Raw genomic sequence first — 22,377 nt, 5'->3', positions numbered from 1 at the left:
CTGTTCCTGTCACAGTGCGGTGTCAGGGTATGATGCGACAGTGCAGCCGCTGGGGTTTGTTCCTGCTTGCAGAGCTTGGTCCAACACCTCAAACCTGAACCCACTTCAAAACTTTCTGCCTGGTGAAAGGATTAATTTGTAGCAAGATCTCAAAGCCATGGATTTTCCATACTTTATTGCCAGTCTAATATTTAAGCTCAATATCTCTAATACGTGAGACACGGGAAAAGTGTGGAATGTGCCCTTTAATGGGTTTGTCTCCATCCTTCTCTACAATCATCGTTTGTTGTTCTGCCACCTTACCGACCCACACAGCATCTTAGCAACACCCCTGGCAGCATGCTGTAGGGAGATAATACTAATTAGAGTTATCAAGTCCATCTTGATTTTGACATGACGCTGCACGCTGCTGTGCAGACTGCAGCAGATACATCCCCCTCCCTCTGCCCCCAGATGTAGCCCAGCTACAAATGCTCAGCTCAGATCAAGTCTGAAAGGAAAAGAGAAGGTCACCAGCCGCTTGCAGCAAATCTCCTGCTGATGCTGTGCCAAAACACTGCTGCTTTTCCCCAGGATGAGCCCAGCTCTCTGCTAGACTTGCCAGCTTCTACCTCTTTTCTTAAACTGAATCTCAATGAAATAGTCACGTATCTACCCCATCTAGAAACTGAGTTCATTTTCTATTGGATCAACTCTAAAAGCCTTGTCAGGAGGCACTGAATGAGCTGGAAATTAAGCTATAAAACGCACTACATTCATGCATTAGAATACAGAAATTGACAGGTAACAATAAATACACTCACAAATGTTAAAACAGTAACTATAGCCTACAGGGGAAGAAAAATATATATTTTTTTCTATTCTCTGAACTTCTGAGACATAGTCTTGCTTTGAAAAGGCTCGTTTAGACTTCATTTAGAAACAAGAGCAGACGATGTCAGAAATTCTTCTCCTCTTTTTTGAAGGCCCAATAAAAAGTACGGCATGATTTTAAAATGAAACAGATTTTGTTTTCTCCAATAATTCTGGTATCTATTTGTGCTCCTTTAATTAGCTATCAGCAGCACTTAATTTATTTCTAGCATATTGTTGCCAGCTTTTTGCATCTCTCTCCCAACCTGTGAAAAATCATAAAAATAGACCTACAAAAATTAATCTTCTAATTCCATGTGCAGCAATATTAAAATGGTAATTGCACTCTTTAAACCTCTAAAACCTGGTTCTACCTCTAGATACTTATCTGAAAGCCCAGTGAAGTTGTGTGATAGCTGCTGTTGATGCTACTTACACATTACTGGAAGTCATTGAGGCCTGACACTAATCACTAAAGCATAAGAACTTCACACACAGAGGCCAAAGTTCATCAGTGCCTTTGATTTCTGTACTGAAGGTTGATTGTCTGGAGAAATGAACTCCTTTTATTAATTCTTAGCATCATACTTACCTTTATTTATGATAGCACAGGACAAAATCTTGTCATCTCAAATGTATTACACTCAGCTTGCAATGGAGCAATTTCTTACAAACCTGAGCTTAAATACAGACCCTTTCCTCATGTGCGAGTACGATGTGAGGTCAGGTCCCACTTCACTCCTTAAGGAAATTCACTGCCCCATATAGAAACACCTTCTGCTCCCTGCACAGAAGTCTACAAACTGCTATGACCTTGTTGTGATTGGATGCTTACTCCTTGTAAAGATCAAATCCACTTTGAAACTCTTCCTTGCCGGTTTAACTATTTGCTATGCACTCGAGGAAAACACAGACTCCAAAGAAGTATTTCATATTTTGGCAGTATTTAACAGAAATAGGTCAAAGTTTGTTGACTGTTGTCTCTTACTCACATAGCTTCTGTAAATGATGGTTTTAGGGGAATTCTCCTCCACATGAGGTTGTGGCAGGGCATGTACATCCCACAAGGACAGAGCGGGAGGACAATGTCCCACTCGGTCCATTGCCAGTCCCACTGCATGCAATGGGCACCTTGGGATGAACACACCAAAAAGTGAGGGTGGCTGATCCTGGGAAGGAAGCAGCCAGAAACCAGTTGCCTCCTGGCTCATGGGAGTCCCCCAGCAGAGAGCTGCCCTTTTGTAGAAGGAGGACAGTGTTGATTGCAGCCTTACAAGGCTTCTCAGGCCTACTCTACAATGCTGGGGTCTAACAAAACCAGAAACTTCCCTTATCATTTTGGTCATTTCACTTTAACATATGAAAACCTCCTAAAATAGGAAGGATGGGGTGTGACAGTACTATTTTGTGACATTATAATATCTAAAATGTCTCAACTGGACTTTTTTTTTTCCTTTTAGATTAGATTATTTGAAGACTTTTTTTCCATTAAAAAGTAGTATTTTCTACAGACCCAAGCATGGAAAGGCTACAGACTGTCACCAGCTGACTTGGAGGCACCCTTTTTAGCTGAGATCCAGAGAGGACCTTCAGGAACCACAAGTGGGTCTGATTATCCATTCTAAAACCACAACCTATGCTGAAATGGTAAAGCAAAGTTTCTGGACAAAAAAAAAAGAGAGGGAGAAAGAGAGAGAAGTGGAGATCTTTTGGGGAAACATCACTGTATTTTACTCCAGAAAAAGTTATATCAAAGACAGAAAGAAGTGAACAGGTTACAGTATTAAAATTTCTTCTCTATCATTTGGATTCATTTCAGAGTCATTTGGTAAGCTCTCACAATGGGCAGCTTCAAATGCCCTAGAGTAATTACAAAAGAAATTCCATTAAAAGACCCTGATGAGGGAAACTATTAAAATTGAATATACACTTTGCTCTGATGAATTTTTCTATTTCACTTCTGTAGCAAATTATACAGCTCCATGTTGTTAGGTTTTTTTCTTTCACTAAAAGCGTGAATTACAGTCCTATAAATTTACCCTTACTGTCAATTAAATTAAATAAACATTGTCTGAGCGCATTAGGAAGAGATACAAAACAATTCAATACCAGGGTTAGTTATTGAGGAGGCTTTTAATGAGCATAAATTGATGTAATTAAAATAAATCTACTTTTCATGTTTCTTGAGTAGATGCCCTGTAGCCATTCTTGTAGAATGCTATAGCAAAATGCACACTGGGCCAAAGCTCCTCTCTCTCCGCAGATTACATTGGAGCTTCCTGCTCTCTGGGATTTCAGAGATGAGTAAAACTGGAGGATGCTGCCTACTTAAAGGGTGAGTGAAGGAATGTAAATGTGAAGATCAACGTTCATGCTTTTGTTAAATTAATTTTTCCATCACGGAATCACCTTCCTTTGACAGAAGCAAATGAGGAAATGAAAGTACCTTTCAGTACTAGCCTTTATAGGCTGTTGGCAAGTAGTTGGTAACTTCTATGAATTCTGCCTTTGGAAGGAATTTTACAAGTTGCAATATAGCCATGTGTTGGGACCACATTTAAAACCAATATGCTAGGCTAAAAAAGTATGTTGCTCTTACAAGATTTCCCTCCCTCTCTTTCTTTGCATCCCTAAAATAATACCAGTAGGATGACCAACACTATTGACTTGTTTAAGGATAGGAGGCATGAGTTCTCTGTGGATCAGCAGATGCCAGGTATGCCTATTAATAAACCACACAGAGCTGAGGAGAGCAGAATGCTAAAGGAGCTCAGTTGGTATATATTAGACAATTCTAAACAGATGGAGAATAAAAACAAAAATAGAATCAGAAGTATTTTATACTACACTCCAGTGGTGGGGATGGCGATGATGTCTAGTGTGGAGGTGTTTGTATCCCCAGATCTCCCATCTTAAACTGCTCCAAGCCTGCCCCAACACCACTATCATTGGCACCTGGGCCCTACTGACAAAATAAAGGTTATTTGTCACTTCACATTGCACAGTCCACTTCTCAAGGCTGCCCCGCAAAGTGTTTTGCCTCAGAACAAAGGCAGAGCATATGAAGAAAAAATTCCATATATAACACCATTCTTCTTCTCACCTTCATTTGGGCTGGTCTAGGTCCTCAAGCTGAAGTCCTATTGCTTCTGTCAGATAAATTCTCCAAATCGGTTCCCATTTCAGGAGTTCATCTTCACATAGCAAAATTATTCTGGCTAAAAAATAGAGAAAGATTTTTTTGTGTGTGTGCAAGACTGTCATTGACAATTAGTGCCTTTGGCATCCCCTCTTCAGAGAGAAGAATTTCACTCTGCGGATAAATAAAGAGCTTAGGTCTCCAGGGATGTCAGCCTTTAACAAACAATAAATGCATGCAAGAGTTTAGAATGGAATATAAATCAGAACAGCAACTTGAAGGGTCCTTCTTAATAATACAACGTATGTTTATCTCCAAGAAAAGAAGACCCAGCAGCTAGCAAACACTGCAAAATTTCCACACACCATGGCATTGTCTACAGCTCTTAGAAAAGTAAAACATGCTTGAATAGATGTCAATGTTCTTAACACTACAGACCTGCATGCTCAGAGAAAGGAAAACACAGCTCGCTATTTCTCCCAAGGCAGCACAAAATACTGTTCCTTATAACTGCAAGCATAAGATTCAAAAACGTTTCCATAGCCTTGGTGATGCCTGCTGCAAACTGGCAGCATACCAATCACTGGCTTAGGCTGTAACACAATAGGTAAAGTCCTTAAATCTTGATGTGCACATCTCTCCCCCCTTAAAAGATGGTGGTTTTGATAAAGACATACAGCTTGGAAGCATGGGAGTTCATTTACAGAATGCTTTTATGGTGAGACAGTTTTGCTCTTTTCAGCGTATAATTCTTTCTTTTTTTTTCCCCCCCCCTTCTCTTTTCTAATTTTTCAAGGTTGTTATCTCAGTGCTTTTTCCTTGGTACCAATTCTTCTTAGCTCACAGTGACTCACAGCAGGGAGGCACAGAGAGCTACCACCGGAAGCCTCCTCCCTGGAGATGCTTCACAATACTGCCTATTATTTAGTGACTTGAAACGCTGGTATAATGGCACACGTCTCCAACATCCCCTTCTTTCATTTGTTCACCCCAGGGACCCAAGCCATGGAGACGTATCTCCATTCTCTCTTCCCCACTCTCCCCCATCAATGTGCAGGAAAGCAGAATGGCCAGTCCCCAGACCGCAGCTGGGGCTCCTGACACTGGTATGCAGCAAATCCAAGTGGTGGGCTCCAAAGCTCAGCTCAACCATGTACTCGTTCACCAAGGAAAGGCCTGAATATGGTTAGAAAAACCCAGCATACCTTAAAGGGGTATTGAATTTGGAGATGTTCTTGTTGGTCAACACCCACCCTGAAAATCAGAGGGGGAAAGCAGTGGAGAAGATACTCCAGATGCTGTGACTGTGCTGGGATGGGGGGTTAAAGCCTTCTGTGCTGATGCTTAGCAGAAGACCTCCTTAGTAGAAGTAAACCTTCCTCAGCAGATCCCTCACTGCAGTTTAAAAAGTCGGCCAGCCCTCCTTGCGCTCCCACGCAGCGTTTATTCACCAGAAGAGGACAGATACTAGGGATATACAAATGTACAGTTCTGGAAGGAAATCAACTGGTTTTATTAAAGATGACAAAAGAATGGACCATTTTGCCTCCACATAGGCTGTAGCCCTTCAGGCCTGAAGACACTGTCTTGCAGGCTGACAACAGGACACAAGGCCATTACAGGGTACCTGCAAGCCCTCCGACTAACCTACCAGCCATTTACATCTGGCTGTTATCTGTTGTTCCTTTTAAATTTCTCTCTTCCAAAAACCACACCAGGTGAAATCCAGTATCATGCACTGACTCACAAACATCTATTTATTTTGAAGAAATCTTTCACTCAAGTCTTTTGTTAGAATTTTCTAAAGGAAACACAGGGTAATAGGGCAGGTGAAGTCACAAGTTGAACTGACTGCACACAATAAATAAAGCATCTATAGCTTCAGTGTGCCATAGCTCTGTCTGGGTGAACAGGATAATGTTTTGGAGCCTAGCAGTGGTTCAGGATTACAGGTTACTTTTCTGTTCTGCTAAATTAATTATGTGGCTGAGCATGTCTCCTTGCCTCTCAAATTTTTGTTGACACATTTGCTTCTGTGTTATTCATTTGAAAGAGAAAGTCCTTAGAAGAAAGCCCATCTTCTTCTCTCTGTACCGGCCCTAGCACCATAATCCCTTCTTGGCACATATAGCAATTGCCTTAACATATGTGCAATTATTAATAGAATTTATAACAAGAGGAATAATTATGGGGTTTACTGTTTCATGGCCCATATAAAAATTTGTTGCGGTTCAAATATTAGTCATATTAAGTCCAAGATCATAATGGTAACATTTAACCCTGGTGATGTCTGGAGGCAAGGTGCTTGTTGGCTGCTTACGGCAAAAATTGCTATTTACGAAGTGCTGTAGAGATGACTGCACTATACAATTACAAACATATTAAATGAACTGAATTCAAACAGCCACAATAAGGGAAAGGAGAAAGCATGTCTCTTCCAGGACAGCACCTAGCTGCCATTGGCAGTTAGCATTCAAAGACAAATCCTCCTCCTGAAACGTAGCATGCACACTCAGACGGGGTAGGTTACACTCTCACTTTCTCCATAACCTTCAATGGGATGTGACATGAGGAAGTGTGCAACAAAAAGCTTTCTGCCAAAGTAGAAATCAGGGAGTTTTCCCTTTTTTCTTCCTTTATTTTCTTCCCGCTTTAGCAATCTAAGAATAGCGCAGATTAGAAACACCACTTTCCACCCTGGAATGCTCCCCATAGGGGAAAATGCCTGCAGAATATAGGTGTTAGCTGGACACCCATCTTTCCAGAAAGGCGGAGGGAGATGAGCTATGTGCAGGCTGGAACAGGAGTTCTGCTTCCTTCCTCCTGCCCTGGCACATGCCATCCCCGTTTGTGTAGGTCCATGAGCACAGCAAACTCAGGAGTTTTGCCACATCAAGAGAACTGAGGTGAGCAAAACCCAGAACAGGTGCAGCAGGTAGGCAAAACTCCAACCCAAAACACCCTAATATTGCAAATCTTATCAAGAAAGCAACTGCCCTTTTGGGAAGGGGTTACAGTCTTATTGTGGAACTTTCTCCCTCATGCCACTGAGAAGTACAAATTATATTTTTCTTCAATATGAAATCTGCCATTTTCATATGATCACACACCAGTAGGACTGGAGCTTTATCCAACACAGCCAAGCTTAACATTTCTGCTACACCACAGGGGAGAGTAATGTACTCTGGCACAAGGATACCAGCAGACTATTGGCAAAAGGCCACTGGATTAGACATAAATCAAATTAGCAGGGGGTGGAGAAAGAATTCCCTCCCCAGGGCACCATGTTAGACAGGCTTGAGAGCCAAATGGCCGAGCAGGCCCACAAGCCGCCCTGTTCGGGGTCAGATGCAGTGATATCCCCCCAGCCCTCAGCTCTTTGGGGCAGGGAATCCCATCCTGCTGTTCAAAAGAGGGGGGTTCATTAGGCATTGCCTCCTCCCTTCCACAAAACTTGTCTTGAAATTGTGCTAAAGCCCCAAGCAGGCCTGGCTGTTCTCACGTCTTTGCTGCCTGGCATAATCCCTCAGCTAATTGCTGGATGGGAGAGGCACCTCTTCCCCATGCATCAGGCGGTGCTTCAAACATAAATATTTCATAAATGACAGAGACTTCTTGAAAATTATTAACACATTTCTGCAACCCATGCTTGAGGATTGCTGTGAAACAAACAAACAAAAAAAAAAAGTGCCTTGCTTTCAGGGTCTTGTTTTCCACTCTTAGACTGATCCTGACAGTATGTAAAACATGCAACTATAATGTTTTTGTAGAGCATTAATACAACATACCTCAAGGATGTTTATCAACTGCTGCTCTTAGGAAACCTTTTGAAATAGTTACTTGACTCCCACTGGATCCTACTTGAAGGTAAGGGTTCCCAAGAGTTTATTTGTATTTCAGAGAAGAACACGCTGACCATGTTCACACTTCCTAATATTTCTTCCAGACACTAGGGATTGTTTACCCAAACTTGCATGCAAATATCCCATCAAATTAATTTTGTTCTTTTAAAATGCAGTTTAAATAAAGCTTTTCAGGGAAATAGAGCTTGTTTCTATTTATCTTAGTTGAAACTAGGACTATAAATCTCTTCAGTTTCCTTTATTGACCTTAGACAAAATTACAAATATAAATTACAGCTGCTGCAAATTAAATGTTCTAATGACTGTTTGAAAGCAAATGCAATAGCATCAATAACAAATTAGATAAGACACAGCAAGAACAGCATAAAGCAACCATTCACTGGTGAAATCCAAAAGATTTCTGTGAAAATCCTCAGCCAGGGGTGCTCTCCTCCTACCACCAGTTTTCTTTTATATCTGTCTGTTTTATAAATTCAGTTATCCAGACCCAGAGGACCTGCAGGTGGCTTAATATATCCACCACAAAAACTCAGGGAAAAACGCCGTACTTGAGGAGGCAATATATATTCCGTATAGCCCAAGCTGAAATATATAAATATATCACCAGTTTTACTGTCCCAGCAGTTTTCTTCGTTCTTCATCTCACCATAAACACTGGCCACAGGGTCATGGTCTACAAGGGCAAATATCAAGTGATGCTGCTTCAGGTACCATACATTTCTCGTGAAGGAGCTCCTATTTCACAAAGCAGCGTAATCATCAGTTTTCTACACCACTGACACTTAGACCCTTATGCACAAAAGTATCTGTTTACCAGGTCATGAAATTGCAAGTATAATAGCAGTGACTTTGCTGCACTTGATAAAATTGTAAAACATTTCATTTTGCTGCCTACTGAGCTTTAAAAAAAAATTACATTGGAGAGGAGACAACTTTCTTGTTACCATCAAAGTATTTCAAAACATCTACTTTTCTGCTTGTGATCTGGGGACATGCATTTTTCCTTCTTTTCCAGTTGTGCCACTACTTTCTGATATAAACAGCACTGCAAATATCCAGGAAACAAAAAAAAAGGATTCCTCTTATTCTTTCTTAAGTTTTATATGATCACAAAGCCTCTCTGAACTCACTGAATACATATATATGTGTATAGTATTAAAATCCCCACAAATTTTATGAAATAGGTACCCCCGGTAACTAGACAAACAAACTCTGCATTTATATCACACACACACACACACAAAAATAATAATAATAATAAAAAAAACACACACCAAAAAAACACCACAAAACAATCACACAAGATACACTGGAAATCCTATATTTGTCTTTCTGGCTCACAGAACTAATTGCTTCTAAACAGAATACAGTTGGTTTGTTAGCCATGGTTGTCTCAGGGCCTAACAGCCAACGTGGTGTCATTGGAAATCTTGCTCATAAAAATGCCATAAACAGCAAACTTTGGCTAAAAGTCTACTGACTGTGTTTGGAAACCAGAAAAACTTTGCCCTCTGGACCAATGCAAGAATCTAGTGTGGTGCTGCATCAGGACAGAGCTGACAGACCCTCCTAGCCTGCGAACTGCCCCACAGATGGTACTTCTCTGCTCACAGCAGGCAGTATGCCTTGATTTTGTCTTCCCTCATTAGCTAAGCTAAGAAGTGAGAAATGGTAAGAAAAATAAGAAAATACACTTCTTCCCTGGTGCCAGTCGAGCTGCTGTTCAAGAGAGACCTCCACAGATAGCTGGTACCTCTGGCACCTCTATATTTCTGGAAGAAGTTGTATGTTTTCTTGAAATAAATCCATTCCATCAAGGTCTCCGAATCCTTGCGATGATTCAGACACCATTTGCTTTTTTAATGGTGAAATTAATGAGAATCTCTGCCTTAATCTAAGGCTCTTGTCAGCGCAGCTGGGAGAAAGGCCTCGCAGCGCAAGCACCGGGCCTGCTCCTAGCAGGTATGGCTGGCCTCTGCTCTGGGGAGAGCACTTATGTAAGCTGGCATCTGACATTCACTCTTATCCTCTACTGTACATCGGTGTAATTTCATTCATGATTTACTCTGACCTTTAGCTGTGTTTGGTATTTTCTGGTACCAAAAATTGGCACTTAATAAAGGAAATTTCAAGAAAACATCAGGCAACAAGCTAAATATCTGCACAGGAAAGGCAGGTTTCATAGTGAACTGAAAAAAATGATTGCCTTGCTGTCAGCCTAGGAAGATTCCCCACAACTTCAAACTCAAGTTACGAAAAGGCGGATCTCCTTCTGCCTTAATACCAGAGTTTTACCCCTATTTCTTCTCAAAATACCCAGGTTCTTTATTCAGCTCTTTTGCCCAAGCTACTCTGCATGTATGCATTCATACACGTAGAAAATTCACTGAGCATCCTCCACAGGAACATTCTGCAAAAATCATCTGCTGGATGCAACAGTTCAGCAGAAAAATTATCAACATCCAACGGTAAATGTTGGGACCTTAGAGTTAAATGGCAAAGAGGCAATTACAAAGACGAGGTTAAATACCTTTCCTTCACAACGCCCACAAGTCACAAGGTTTGAAATGTTTGCTCTTGAAACTGTAACACCGGGTCTGGAAAAAAAACCTGCTCCCTCAGTGGGCCCAGCCCCTCTTCTGCAGTTATTTGCAGAAGGGAAAAAAAAACAGCTTGTGCATTCAAAACTCCCATGGAGCTTTGCAGGCAAAAGAAACACGAAAATCTCTTTGATCATGTTTAAATATTTCAGACAGGTGACCAGGCTTTGGAAGTTTAATTACCTTAAGCCATGACAGGGCAGAGAATGAGGGCAACAGCAAAGAGAAAGAAGGAAAAAAAAAAAAGGATTTTTTTCAGGACAATGGGATGTTACTATTTATGAACCTGCAAGAGAATTAGAGCTGAAATAATTAGACAGATAAAAGAGATTTTAATTAAGGATGGTAGTTCTTAAGAAAGGAACCAGATTGCCAGCCCTGCAAACTGCCAATTCTTTTTATCCAAATGCGTATATATCCTCAGTGAGGCTATTGCATAGATCCCTAGCACAGGACATTGCCCTGAGCCGTGAAGTCCAACATCTGACTGGTCACACCTCTCGGCTTTTGCTGCAGCTGAGCTTCGCCATGTGAATAGTTGTTCACTAAATCAGTTCCTCGGTACAATCAGATCCTTCAACATGGGCAATTGATCTCTAATGACTTGAGCGAACCTGTAGAGGTGACCAAGAATCACAAATCCTACTGAAATAAATGAAGAGTACCACAGGTCCCATCAAGGTCCCAACCTGAGGAAGTCATGGTAAATGGAATATCAGTTCCCTTTAATACCTAAGGAATAAGGAAACATTTAGGAGAAGAGAAAAGAGAAGAGAAGAGAAGAGAAGAGAAGAGAAGAGAAGAGAAGAGAAGAGAAGAGAAGAGAAGAGAAGAGAAGAGAAGAGAAGAGAAGAGAAGAGAAGAGAAGAGAAGAGAAGAGAAGAGAAGAGAAGAGAAGAGAAGAGAAGAGAAGAGAAGAGAAGAGAAGAGAAGAGAAGAGAAGAGAAGAGAAGAGAAGAGAAGAGAAGAGAAGAGAAGAGAAGAGAAGAGAAGAGAAGAGAAGAGAAGAGAAGCGGTGGAGTGATTGGGAGGGGAGTAACTTCTCATTCAGACCAAGCCATTTTGTTTAACTTCCTATCGTCCTGTCTAGAAACAACAGTCACTTTATCCCAATCCTTATTAGCATCATAGCCATGGGGGCCATGAGGCACTATATTCTGTGGAGAGCAGCAGTTGTAGAATTTGTTCCTGAGTTGGAAGGTGATGAAGAGGGTTTGTTTTTTCAGTTGTTATTAATAACATTCTGGAGTAATGCAATGCTAGCAAAAGCCTCTCACCATCTCCCTCTACATCCTGTTCTCCACTCCTTTGCAGCTGGATGGAGAATTCCGCCTCCCAGAAGTGTGGAGCAGACTAATGGATTTGGGGTAAAAATCCCCTGGTAGAAGGAAATGTGGTCTGGCTGATCCCTGAAAATTTAATTTCTAGTCTCCAATGGCTAAAAATCACAGGTAGCTTTAAATAAATCTGAAGGGTACCACCTTGCTGCAGCTCTCGTAACCTCTTGCGGCATGGGGAAGCAATGATCTTCACTACTTGAGCCTGATACAAAATAGATTAAGTCAAACGTATCAACTTCACTTTAACATGAGTGTTTCTATTACCTGGGTCAGAGAGTCTGTGCAGTCACTCTCCAAAACCCGCTGTTATTAATTCAGCAATTACAGCTTTAAAGTGGCAGGGAATCCTCGGTGTTTGAGCTGGCACTGGAAAGCTGTAATTCTGAATGGGACATGACGTGAATTACTGGATTGATGTAATTCTTCAGCTTTTTATGCATTTTCACTGCATATATTAAAATACGGCAAGTAATTCACTTTTAATTATGCAAATTCAAAGACACTAAGACAGGAGATGGATGAGTTTTTAAATGCCTGCTCTGTCCGGCCACCTGGGGTTAGCATAGAAAATCCACCAGCTGATCAGGTAACCTGGCCCACCACGCTCCTGCTTGCCTGAGCATACACAAAATTACCTCTTTTTAGTATTCAGCACCATTACAAGAGCACAGAGTACAGGAAAGAAATTGCCAAGCAGCAGGGAAGCTGGGGAAAGGGAGATGATCTCTACCTGCCTCCCCAGCTTCTCTGGGTGTTCAAGGACAGATGACACAGAGCTGTTCTGACAACAGAAGACCTCAAGGGCTGTCAGGTACTTTCTAATTTGACAGTTATCTTTCTGATATTATTCCTTGGTTTTACTGGGACAGCATCCTTAGCCATCATTTCTCAAGGAAGGGAAAGATTTGCCCAACAGGGGTGTAACACATAACTTTCAGTGATAGTATGCATCACATTCTGCAGCTCTGCTCTTGGCTTCTTTGCTGCTCCTAAGTAAAGCTCATGGCTGAAACCAGCTTTTAAGTGCATAAGTCCACACACAAGTCTGTGCATTTATTGTAAAGGAGAAGTAAGTTACACTGCGCTCAAAGACGTTGTTAAATTGTAAGATTCCAAGTGCAAGTAATGATGGCTTGTTAAAAGTCTAGTGACTGTATCTAATAGCTGCAGTGTTCAGTGCTGTAATTACAGAGGCAAGAGATTGCTGAACATGTGTAAAAAAGGAAATAATTGGGGTAGCAGTAATGCAAAAGCTTCTCCAAGCCTAGAGCAATTGTTATTTTGCCCTCCTACTGATGTGCTACTTCCCAAGGATACAATGGTTAGAAGCTTGGTCTCCCTGATGAACGTTCAGGTTAGGTGTTTTCTACCAGGAACCCCAAGGCTTCACCTCCAGTACATCCGCAGTTTAGGACACAGGGGTAAAATTACACCAACACTTCATTGCCTTGCCCTGAAAGGATACATCTGCCTCTTTTCCCTGGAAGTCTGGGAGAAGTTTCCAGCAAGCAAATTAGCAATGCAAATCTCTAGCAACCTACTGAAAGGAGGGAGCTAAAGAAGATGCTCGTGAGGCACTGCTGTGCTGAGTACTTCACATTAGCATCTCTAGCCCTGGTGGAAACTTTTCTTTTTCTTTAATCTGTTCACCTTCCTTTCATCACCTAGGGATGCCTCTTTGCTGGTTTCAGTCTTGCTTCTCTAGAACATGATTTCTTGAAGCTTCCTTAGCTGCTATTCTGTGTGCTGGAGCCTTTCACTGCTTTCCTGCATGCCTATTGCATACAGTTGTGAAAAAAGAATATCGTCTTCCTGACATGGAGTAGGTGGATGGCAGTGGTTTTTCTGCCATGTCCTTGGCATTGCTATTACAAGTCTCACTCAGATACGTTATCTGCCCCGAAACCCTGGAATTCAGCTTTATTTTCAAGCTTTTTGAAACTCACAGTTCTATTTTGGCATACCTGCTGATCTCAGCCTTTAAAAATCTAACCAGAACAGAACAGTCACGATGTTAGCCTTTTACCAACAGGCACTACCAGCTCGGTCCCTACTTCCACTCCCAAGACATTGCATGACCTCTCGCAGTCTCATCATGAGACAAGTCTGGCTAGATCTGACAAAACCTCTGAACGCACTGTTTCTCTATGAATTCATCACCAAAAAAAGGCTCAGAACTTGGAACTAAAGAACTGAGATGCTCCCCTCCTGCTGCAGTAGGAAAAGTACCTCTTGCTCATTGTGCACAGAGTTGCTTGAACTTCTCTACTTCCCAGTCATGCTACAAGAAAAGCGGATTTTATAATAAGAAGGAAACGGAAAGCACAAAAGGAGGTGTTGGCTGCGTGATTAAAGAGTTCTTTCAAAATACAAAATGAAGCACAATTAATATCTTGGCTTGAGGGAGACTAATGACTTGGGTGGACTCTTCCATTCTCACCTGATGTCACCATTAGGTAGCAATGGCTGTTGCAACTCCCTTAAAATTTATTCTGCAACACGTCTGCTACTGCTTCCACCAACCAGACTGCATAAAGATCAACCTGTAACAGGAATCGGTTTAACCCCATTTACCTTCTTAACGTCAGTGGTATCATAGAGATCACTTATACCCTTGTACGTTAAGGAAAGCAGTTAAATTGTGCTACTACACCGGGTTTAGACATAAAAGGCAGGCTTAATAATAGGTTTAAAGAAAAGGCTTAGGAGTTCTGAATGCACAAAAAGGGTTAGTGTCAGATAATACCAGCTTGTAAATAGAAAGCAAGGTTAATATTTGGCTTAAAGACAAGACTGGTTTTTATTGATCCGAATGATTTATACATACTATGGGAGATAAATGCTTTGATGGAAACAAGTGGCAGAAGCACCAACACTGCACCTTCATTTCGAGTACGGTTCACCTGAGCAAATAGGTCTGCTAGACTAGAAACAGCCACTTCTGAGCTTGCCCCAGAGGGCTTCTTGTACAGGTAGCAGAGACCACAGAGACACTTCAGGATGCATTTCATCTCAGGCTGGGCAGGTATCTGGGAAGCCTGGCTCTGACAGGGGTGTCTGTGCCCAGACATCTAGATGGGCAATGGGGGATGGCCTCTGACTGCAGGACAGTGGTTGGGACAGAGCCGGGGTCTGGGCTGAAACAACAGGATCCAGGTTAGCAGAAGTGTTGGAGAAGCTGGTGGGTACAACAAGGCATGTTAAGAATTATTATTATTATTTTTTCCCAGAGGTTTGAAAGTGAACTGCCATGCAGCTCCCCTAGTTTTCAATGAATGTGAGAGGCCTACCTTGCTTATTTCTGAAAAGAAGGCCGTAAGCCTATTTGAATTTTAGGCATCTGAATACCTTTTTTAGCACCTTTATTCTTAATGGTCTTAACACCTGCTTAGAGCAAGCAAGAGTGAAGGTTGGCAGGGAAAGATTAGAAACTTTCAACTCATAATTCATTTCCCAGGCTGTTCCTAGGCACAGCAATTATGCATTTACTTACAATTATGCCCAGGACAAACTGTAAAATGTCTGTATTGACCTTAAAGTCTAAATCAAAGTAAGCAAATCCTTCCTACACAACTGCTGCCATTTTATAAGAAAACTATTGAACCAAAAATGAAAGGTATCCATAGGTACATAAACATTATTTTTATTTTATCTTAGTGATCCAAGGCATTGTTTAAACAGTGATGCTATTATAGACTTAGCCAATTTCTTTCTGATTACACCCAAACCCTGATCCTTCCAACAACGAATGCTAGACAAAGCAGCATTAGGTAAGTTATTGTAAAAAGAAAGCATATTTGCACAGCAATAGGAAAAAGAAAGAAATGGGACAATAATGAGCAACCAAATAGGAACACAGTTAAGGGTATTGGTTTGCAGGAAACAAGTGACTATTCAGAACCCTGAAGTACCAAATGTAACGAATCACAAGAGCTCACTAAAATGAGAGCAAACATACCAATTCTTTGTATTTGAGTATGTACAAATATCAAAGCAATTTGGGGTTGTTAACCTCCACAGCTTGATGATGATACGTTCACCATTATTGCACAGCACTTCCCTCTTCAGAAACTCTCTGTATATTGGTTTTGATGTTTTACTGAAGCATAATGCTGGCCTGAAAGGAAGCTTAATATCAGGCAACATTCAGTAGCTCATAAAGAAGAGGATGGTTTAAAAAAATAATCTAGGAAAGTAAGCAATCTGATACTACACATTATTTCTGACAATGCAGTGTGAAGAGGTGCTCAAAATATTTGAATTTCTGTTTTCACATGGATTTCATAGCTTCCCTTTTCCTAAAGACCTTAACAGCTTTAAGTTTACCTCCTTCATCCACACTGCTCTTTCATCTCTATGTGCCCTACCTCCAATCCTACAGCTGAAGCATTAGTGCATATACAAAGTGCATCTATTCCCTCCTCCTCTATTCTGTTCAGTATCCCAACAAGGACCACAACCAAGCTTTCTGTCGAAGATGCCTAACTGCCATAAACCAAATCAGAGTAAATAACAACGAACATTAAGATGACAGCAATTACATTTGGAGAGCTTGGCAGGGCACATGTCACTCATGGTAACCACTGTAAACGTTGCACTGTCCTCTTTCCTGAGCTAGCCTTTTTCTCCTTTTCTGGGGATTCACGAAGTACCTTGGCTAATGCAAATTCTGTCTTCCTACACAACGCTGCATGGTGACCTTCCAACAGGCAAGACAGCAGTATCTGCCTGCAACCGGCCCTGCACAGAAGGTAAGGGGGCAGACTAAGGCACCCCAATGCTATCCCTGGGGAGAGGGGCACCACAAATTGGTGCTGGGCTATAAAATCACCCACTAACAACAACTCTGACTGATGTGTACACACGTCCCTACCATGTTTTCTTTCCATATCTGCAGTCTTACCATTGTGATCCTGAACCTTGCTTACACATAACTCCCCCCTCTGCATTCCCCAGAGGAAGCATATTGCATGAGGTGAGGCACTGGACAGAGCTATACAAATGCAAAAACTTTCCTCCTCCTAGGAACTGCTTGCTCAGTTTACTGAACGTTTGGGGAAACAAGATAAATTGTAATCTGGTAATGGGAATGTAAATAGCAAAAACTATCTTTCTTTCCAGATCAGTTAATTATCCATTGAGAGCCAGGAAACAACACCACCACCAAAAAGCTTCAAATTCTTCTGTAGTTAATTGAGTCTTTTAAGAACACCCCAACACATAATCAGCCACTTCTTTACTTGGAGGAGGGGAACACGCCACAGAGCTTAAGGAGCATTTTGTTCAGGAAATCACATCTTTTCCCATTTTCCAGCTGACACATTGCATTGCAAGTCTGTCACAGCACATTACCTCGGTGATGTGATGTAATGCAACATTGCTGATGCAACCCAATCTGATGTGTCTAATGTGATACATCAGATACAATATTTGAGAAGATTTTTCTGAAAACAGCAACCACAGAAAAGATTCTTTCCTCTCTTTGCCAATTATAAAAGCCTTCCCAAAGAATTGCATCACCTGGAGATAATTGCTTTTTCACAGGTTATTAGCAAACACAATTAGTTGCGGGAAAGGTTTGCTTTTCAGCAATTCACACACACAAAAACGAAAGAAAAAAAAAAAAAGGAAAAGAAAAGATGATCATAACTGACCAAGATAACTCACCTGAGCAGAAGTTAGTTACAGGGCTAAATTGTGCCACCTTCAGGATGATTTTTTTCCCCCACTGACAAGTGAGAATTCAGTTTTTGGAGCCCTGTGCTTACAGGGTTTTACTTATGGCTCTGAACTGCAGTGATGCTCTGAGGGAAAATGACCATCAGCCCTTCATCAGGAGATGCACCAAAATGCATTGGGACAACGCGAACTAAGTTTCAACCTTGTGAACTCTGCAGCTCATGAACAGACTGGCAGTTAAGTTTGCTAATCTCTGCAGTAGGTGGGTGTTACTGAAAATGGAATCAAGTAAAGATGCATCTCTCAGCAGGCATCATAGGAAACTGCAGTGAAAACAATGCGATGTATTCCACTGTACACACTGGGCACTGCAGCTGCATTGAGGGCTGCCCACAGTCCTGCTCCATTTGCTTTTCCAAAGCCAACATCAGCTATGGAAACCTGCTGGCTTTTCACAGACACAGCCGTGCTCCACTTCATGATGATCAGATGAACAGTAAGAATCAATGGCCACAGACCTTAAATATTCTACCAAAGTGGCAACGGTATTTGAAAGCAGAGGAGACTTTGGCTGAAGCAAATGAAGTATTACTGGACTGAGAGGTGCAAGCAAGCCCCCATCTCTTTGCTGTATCATTTGACTGAAGATAAATGAGAGCTAATATCCCCACAGACTTTTCTAATGGGTTCTAAGAAGGGCTTCAGAGGAGGAGGAAGCATCACTTCTTGATGCTTTCTTTCCTTTTAGCCACCTGTGTCCTGCTCCGCTGCAGCAACGCCCCGCGGGATGCCTCGTGTTACTTGCCCTGGCCAGGAAGAGAGCAGCAGAGGACTGGCGCAGGGACAAAATGCCAGGCCATTTCACTCACTGCTTAGGCTGATTTTTTCAAGTGTAAAATGTAATTCAAATCTCCATAAAAAGCTATTTGCTCCCTAGTCTCACAATTCTTACACCAAGTTTCAACCGTGAAATCCAATTGGGAAAAAAAAAGAAGCCTCATGCTCAAGGTCTGAAAATCCTGCAAGAGCCTTCAGCTCTCAGACTGAATTGTATCTTAAATGGCATCTGACCAGTTTTGTCTCTCTCCTCCAAAGGTATGGCACGGTGCCTTGTCTCTAAAAGCCAGATATTCAAAGCTGGGCACACATACCCCATCTAAATGCAGATACATACTGGCTTTTTGTACAGCCATGGAGCTGTTCTAACAAGAGGATCACAGCTGAGCTTCCCAAATTCTGAAAATATGGGCCCAAAAAGCAGCTGTACAAATTAATCTCTGCGATTTTGAGTCCATGCAGTCTCTCAGTGCTGCTGCCCAGCTCTGGACACCTACACCATCACAACCCCCAAAGTACAAGCTCACTGAAGTATTTCTAATTCTTCCTAATCTAACCCTTTTTTGCTGATTCACATTAGCAGACAGCACAGATCCTGAAAGATCTGTTTTCTGATGTGGGCTTTCTTTTTCACCGTTCCATCTCCTCTCCTAGCGCATATGGACTATTTTTCTCTTTTAGAGAAACCTGTGTTTAAAATGAGGTTAAATTACTAAGGAATTAGCAATAGGCCATGAGATATTTAAAAGCTTTGAAATATGGTCTAATTTCAGGATAACGTTCAAAAAGTTTGATGTATATCTAGATATTCCAAATCTCTTGAACACGAAAATTTATTAAAACCCTCCGGAACTCAGGTTGATATTTCTGCTGCTACGTACCAGTGAGGTATCTCCGGAACAGCCTTTCTTGCAGGCTTTCCTAAATTCAAATATTTTCTAAATCAGGAACTGTAAGTGGGGTACAAGTACAATAATATCACAGTATTGCACATAGCCCAAGTTCTAATCCAGAACTAGGTAAAGCATTCAGTTGTCACAATTTCTAATCTCTCAGTTAACACGAATGATAAGAAACAATATAATAACAATTTCTATTTACACCTGTGTGTTGCTCTGATGTTGTAAGTCATAAACACAACAATATTTGGGGTTTCCTACAGGCATAGAAATAGGCAAAAAAATTAATATTTCATTAAATAATAATAATAATAAAAAGTTTCTAGCTTTTATAACGTAAATCTTGAAAATACGATCTATGTATACTCTGAAGCCTTAGAAATGAGCCTTGTTATCCATTGTGTCATCAGCTACATTTAATCCTTTCTTTTCAAAAAGATGTTGGATGAAGAGCCCAGAAATGTTGCATGTGTTACACATGCAGGTTGCTCCGTACACCCAACCCCCTGCCACGTGTCACCTGTAAGCTTGAGCATGCTGACTGTCTTAACCTATGCACAAGACAGAAATGAAAAGAGCTTTTTCCTACCCACAACCTTTCCTCTTCCAGATTTTCTCTCCTGAGTGTGACAGCATGCTGCTCATGAAAGGCATTTTGAAACTTTCAGCTGTCCTTTATATCACTCATTTTTTGCTTCTTGCTTTTGTTAAATCCAGTCCTTGTGACCTTAAACTTCTTGCTGAAATCAGCCACTCCATTTGAAAAGCAGGATAGAGCTGCAATTATTTCTCTAAAGAGCAATGTTCACCTGATATCTTACTTTCTGTTGGCTCACTTCTAAATAAGAAGACTTTGTTATATCTCAGAGACTGGGAAACCTCACCTATAACTATTTATGTACCACACCTATGACTGGGCGTGGGGGGAAATCTCTTTTCTACTCATGGGTTTTGTTTTGCACAAGTTCACTGACATGGAGTTAGTTATCTGCTTCAATATCAGGTAACAGCACCACCTTCTGCCAACAAGTTACCATCTCTTTAGAAAACTAATAGATTAATTTTCTCTTCATGATTTCAGTGGCTTTCTCAAACATCTCTGATGTAGACAGCAAACTTCAGAGCGAGGTCCTTAAGGCTGTTTTGAAACACCCCAAGCTGTCCTGAACACACAGAAATGAAATTATTGAAATTTAATCAACTTATTTTCAAAAGTATAGCAAATGCACATTCTGCTACAGTGAAACACTTAAATATATGTGTAATTGCACAGACACTTGAATAAATCCTCAAACATGTTTTGCTGAAGCAGGACTTGAAATGCCATTGCATTACCAATTGCCATTGCCAGGCCGGGTCCCTGCACGTGGCATTTTCAGAATGATTTAGGAGATCAGCCAGGATCTCAGTACCCAGCTCAGTCTGCAAGTCACAGCTGGGCTCCCAAGTCCTTTGGGTGCTTCTGAGTGGTTATCCTGAGGGAAGGAAGGAATGACAGAAACAACAGGAGAAAGAAAGGGAGGCAGGGCAGAAGGCTCCTGCTCACTCTTCTTTGCCCCCAGACCCCAGGCTGGGGCCACTGCTGAGGCAAAGAGGAGGCCGAATGGAGCAGTAGCTAAAGCTGGAGAAAGGCTGCACGATGACCTGTCCCCAAACCAGCAGTAGCTTCCTCAATTCCTCCTGTCCCGAGCAGCACAGCCACCCTCGTGCCTCTCCCTCCTCCCCCAGCTCTGATTTCGCTCCCCACAGCAGGAGTGCCCAAGGCCCACCCAGCAGTGCTGCTCGATGCAATTCCGCTTTGCATCCCCCTGTTGGGAAACCTTGGACAAGCTCCACTTTTCAACATTACAGAAATGGAAAAGGCTACAACTATCCCGTGTAAAATACGTGTTCTCAACCATTTTGATTGAAATAGCCAACTTTTTCCAGTGCTATCAGTGGAAGCACCCGAATGAGTCAGCAAGAGGCAGGCTCCTGCACGTGCTACCTGCGCAGAGGAACAGACTGCAAGACATGAAGATCACTCCAGCACTGCATTAGGAACGTAACTAACATCTGCTTGTTGTTCTTTTAGCATCTCTCCTGGGGAAAAGTGAGAGTATGGAGGGTTTGATCGTGGATAATGATCATCTAGGATTATTTATCACATGAGCTGGAAAGCTTTTTCCATTAATTCCTACATCAAATTTGGAAGTGCTGGCTGAACTGACAGGTATCATTTAGAATTAAAATAGGGACCATCACAGAGAGGCAGCTGGTGGTGGGAAATACAGAAAGTTTGTAGGCAACAACTCTCTCTTTAAAGAACTACTGCAACAACTCTCTCTTTAAAGCCAGGTCTTTGTTCCTAACATTGCTGGGTTTTCCTACCTGGGTTCTGGTGTCTTCCGTAACACTTGGCAGCAGTAATGCCTGAACACTTTGCAAGACTAAGCTGGGTAACAAGACTCACAATACGAAATAGGGGCACTCAGTCCTGGGAAGGTAACTGAACAGCTTCTGTCCAAGGGTTTAAAGAAAACTCAATCCCCTTCTTGTCAGTGCTTTACATCTTTCGCCTTCCCCCCAGGCTCCTCTTGCAGCCCATGCTCCTGTGAGTTTTCATTTAGGAAGCTGAGAAGCTTCCACATCTGTTGGGAGAGGACTGATGCTTCTGGGCAGTGCGGGCACGGGGAGCTGGGCAGTCACACCAGTCCCCAGAGCTGCAGTGGAGGGTATGCTCCTACATCTTTATTTAACTTGAGCTGCCAAAAATTAATCATCTTTCCAAAGGTTTTCCTCCATGTTCTCTTTGTCCTTAGCAGGCAGCTATGGCTGCCTTGCCTTCAGCCTTAGATGTCTAATTTTCAGAGAGCCAGGTTTCAACAGCTGAACATTACACAATACATGTACTTACTTCTAAGACTGAAACTGTGCTTTAATTACAGGAAACATCATATTTCGGTGATAAAATTGTTTCTCAGAGCGGGAAGCACACCAAGGTGCATTTGGAGCCCAGGGATGCAGGAGAAAGGGTGTCAGCGGACCCAGAGACGAAGAATAAGGCAGTGATGAGCTAATCAATAAGCCAGTAATTAGGGCTGCTTGGCAGGTTGGGAGGTGTTTTGGTTTTGGCATTTTGCTTTTTTTTTTTTTTTCCTCTGGTTTTGAAAGAAGTTTGCTTATCTA

General features: G+C 41.8%; 1 long non-coding RNA gene across 4 annotated transcripts in view; it reads right to left on the bottom strand.

Moving 5' to 3' along the window:
• LOC121078776 overlaps positions 1-22,377 on the bottom strand; it is a 291,522-nt gene that overhangs the window by 38,843 nt on the left and 230,302 nt on the right. For all 4 annotated transcript variants that reach the window (XR_005824743.1, XR_005824740.1, XR_005824741.1 and 1 more), the window contains exons 6-7: positions 20,244-20,372; positions 3,956-4,070 (exon numbers count right to left, since the gene is read on the bottom strand). This is a non-coding gene — a long non-coding RNA (uncharacterized LOC121078776). The remainder of the gene's footprint in view (positions 1-3,955; positions 4,071-20,243; positions 20,373-22,377) is intronic.

The sequence above is a fragment of the Cygnus olor genome, chromosome 15 (assembly GCF_009769625.2).
Source record: "Cygnus olor isolate bCygOlo1 chromosome 15, bCygOlo1.pri.v2, whole genome shotgun sequence".
NCBI classification, from domain to species: domain Eukaryota; kingdom Metazoa; phylum Chordata; class Aves; order Anseriformes; family Anatidae; genus Cygnus; species Cygnus olor.
This window is presented reverse-complemented; position numbering and strand designations above follow the sequence as displayed.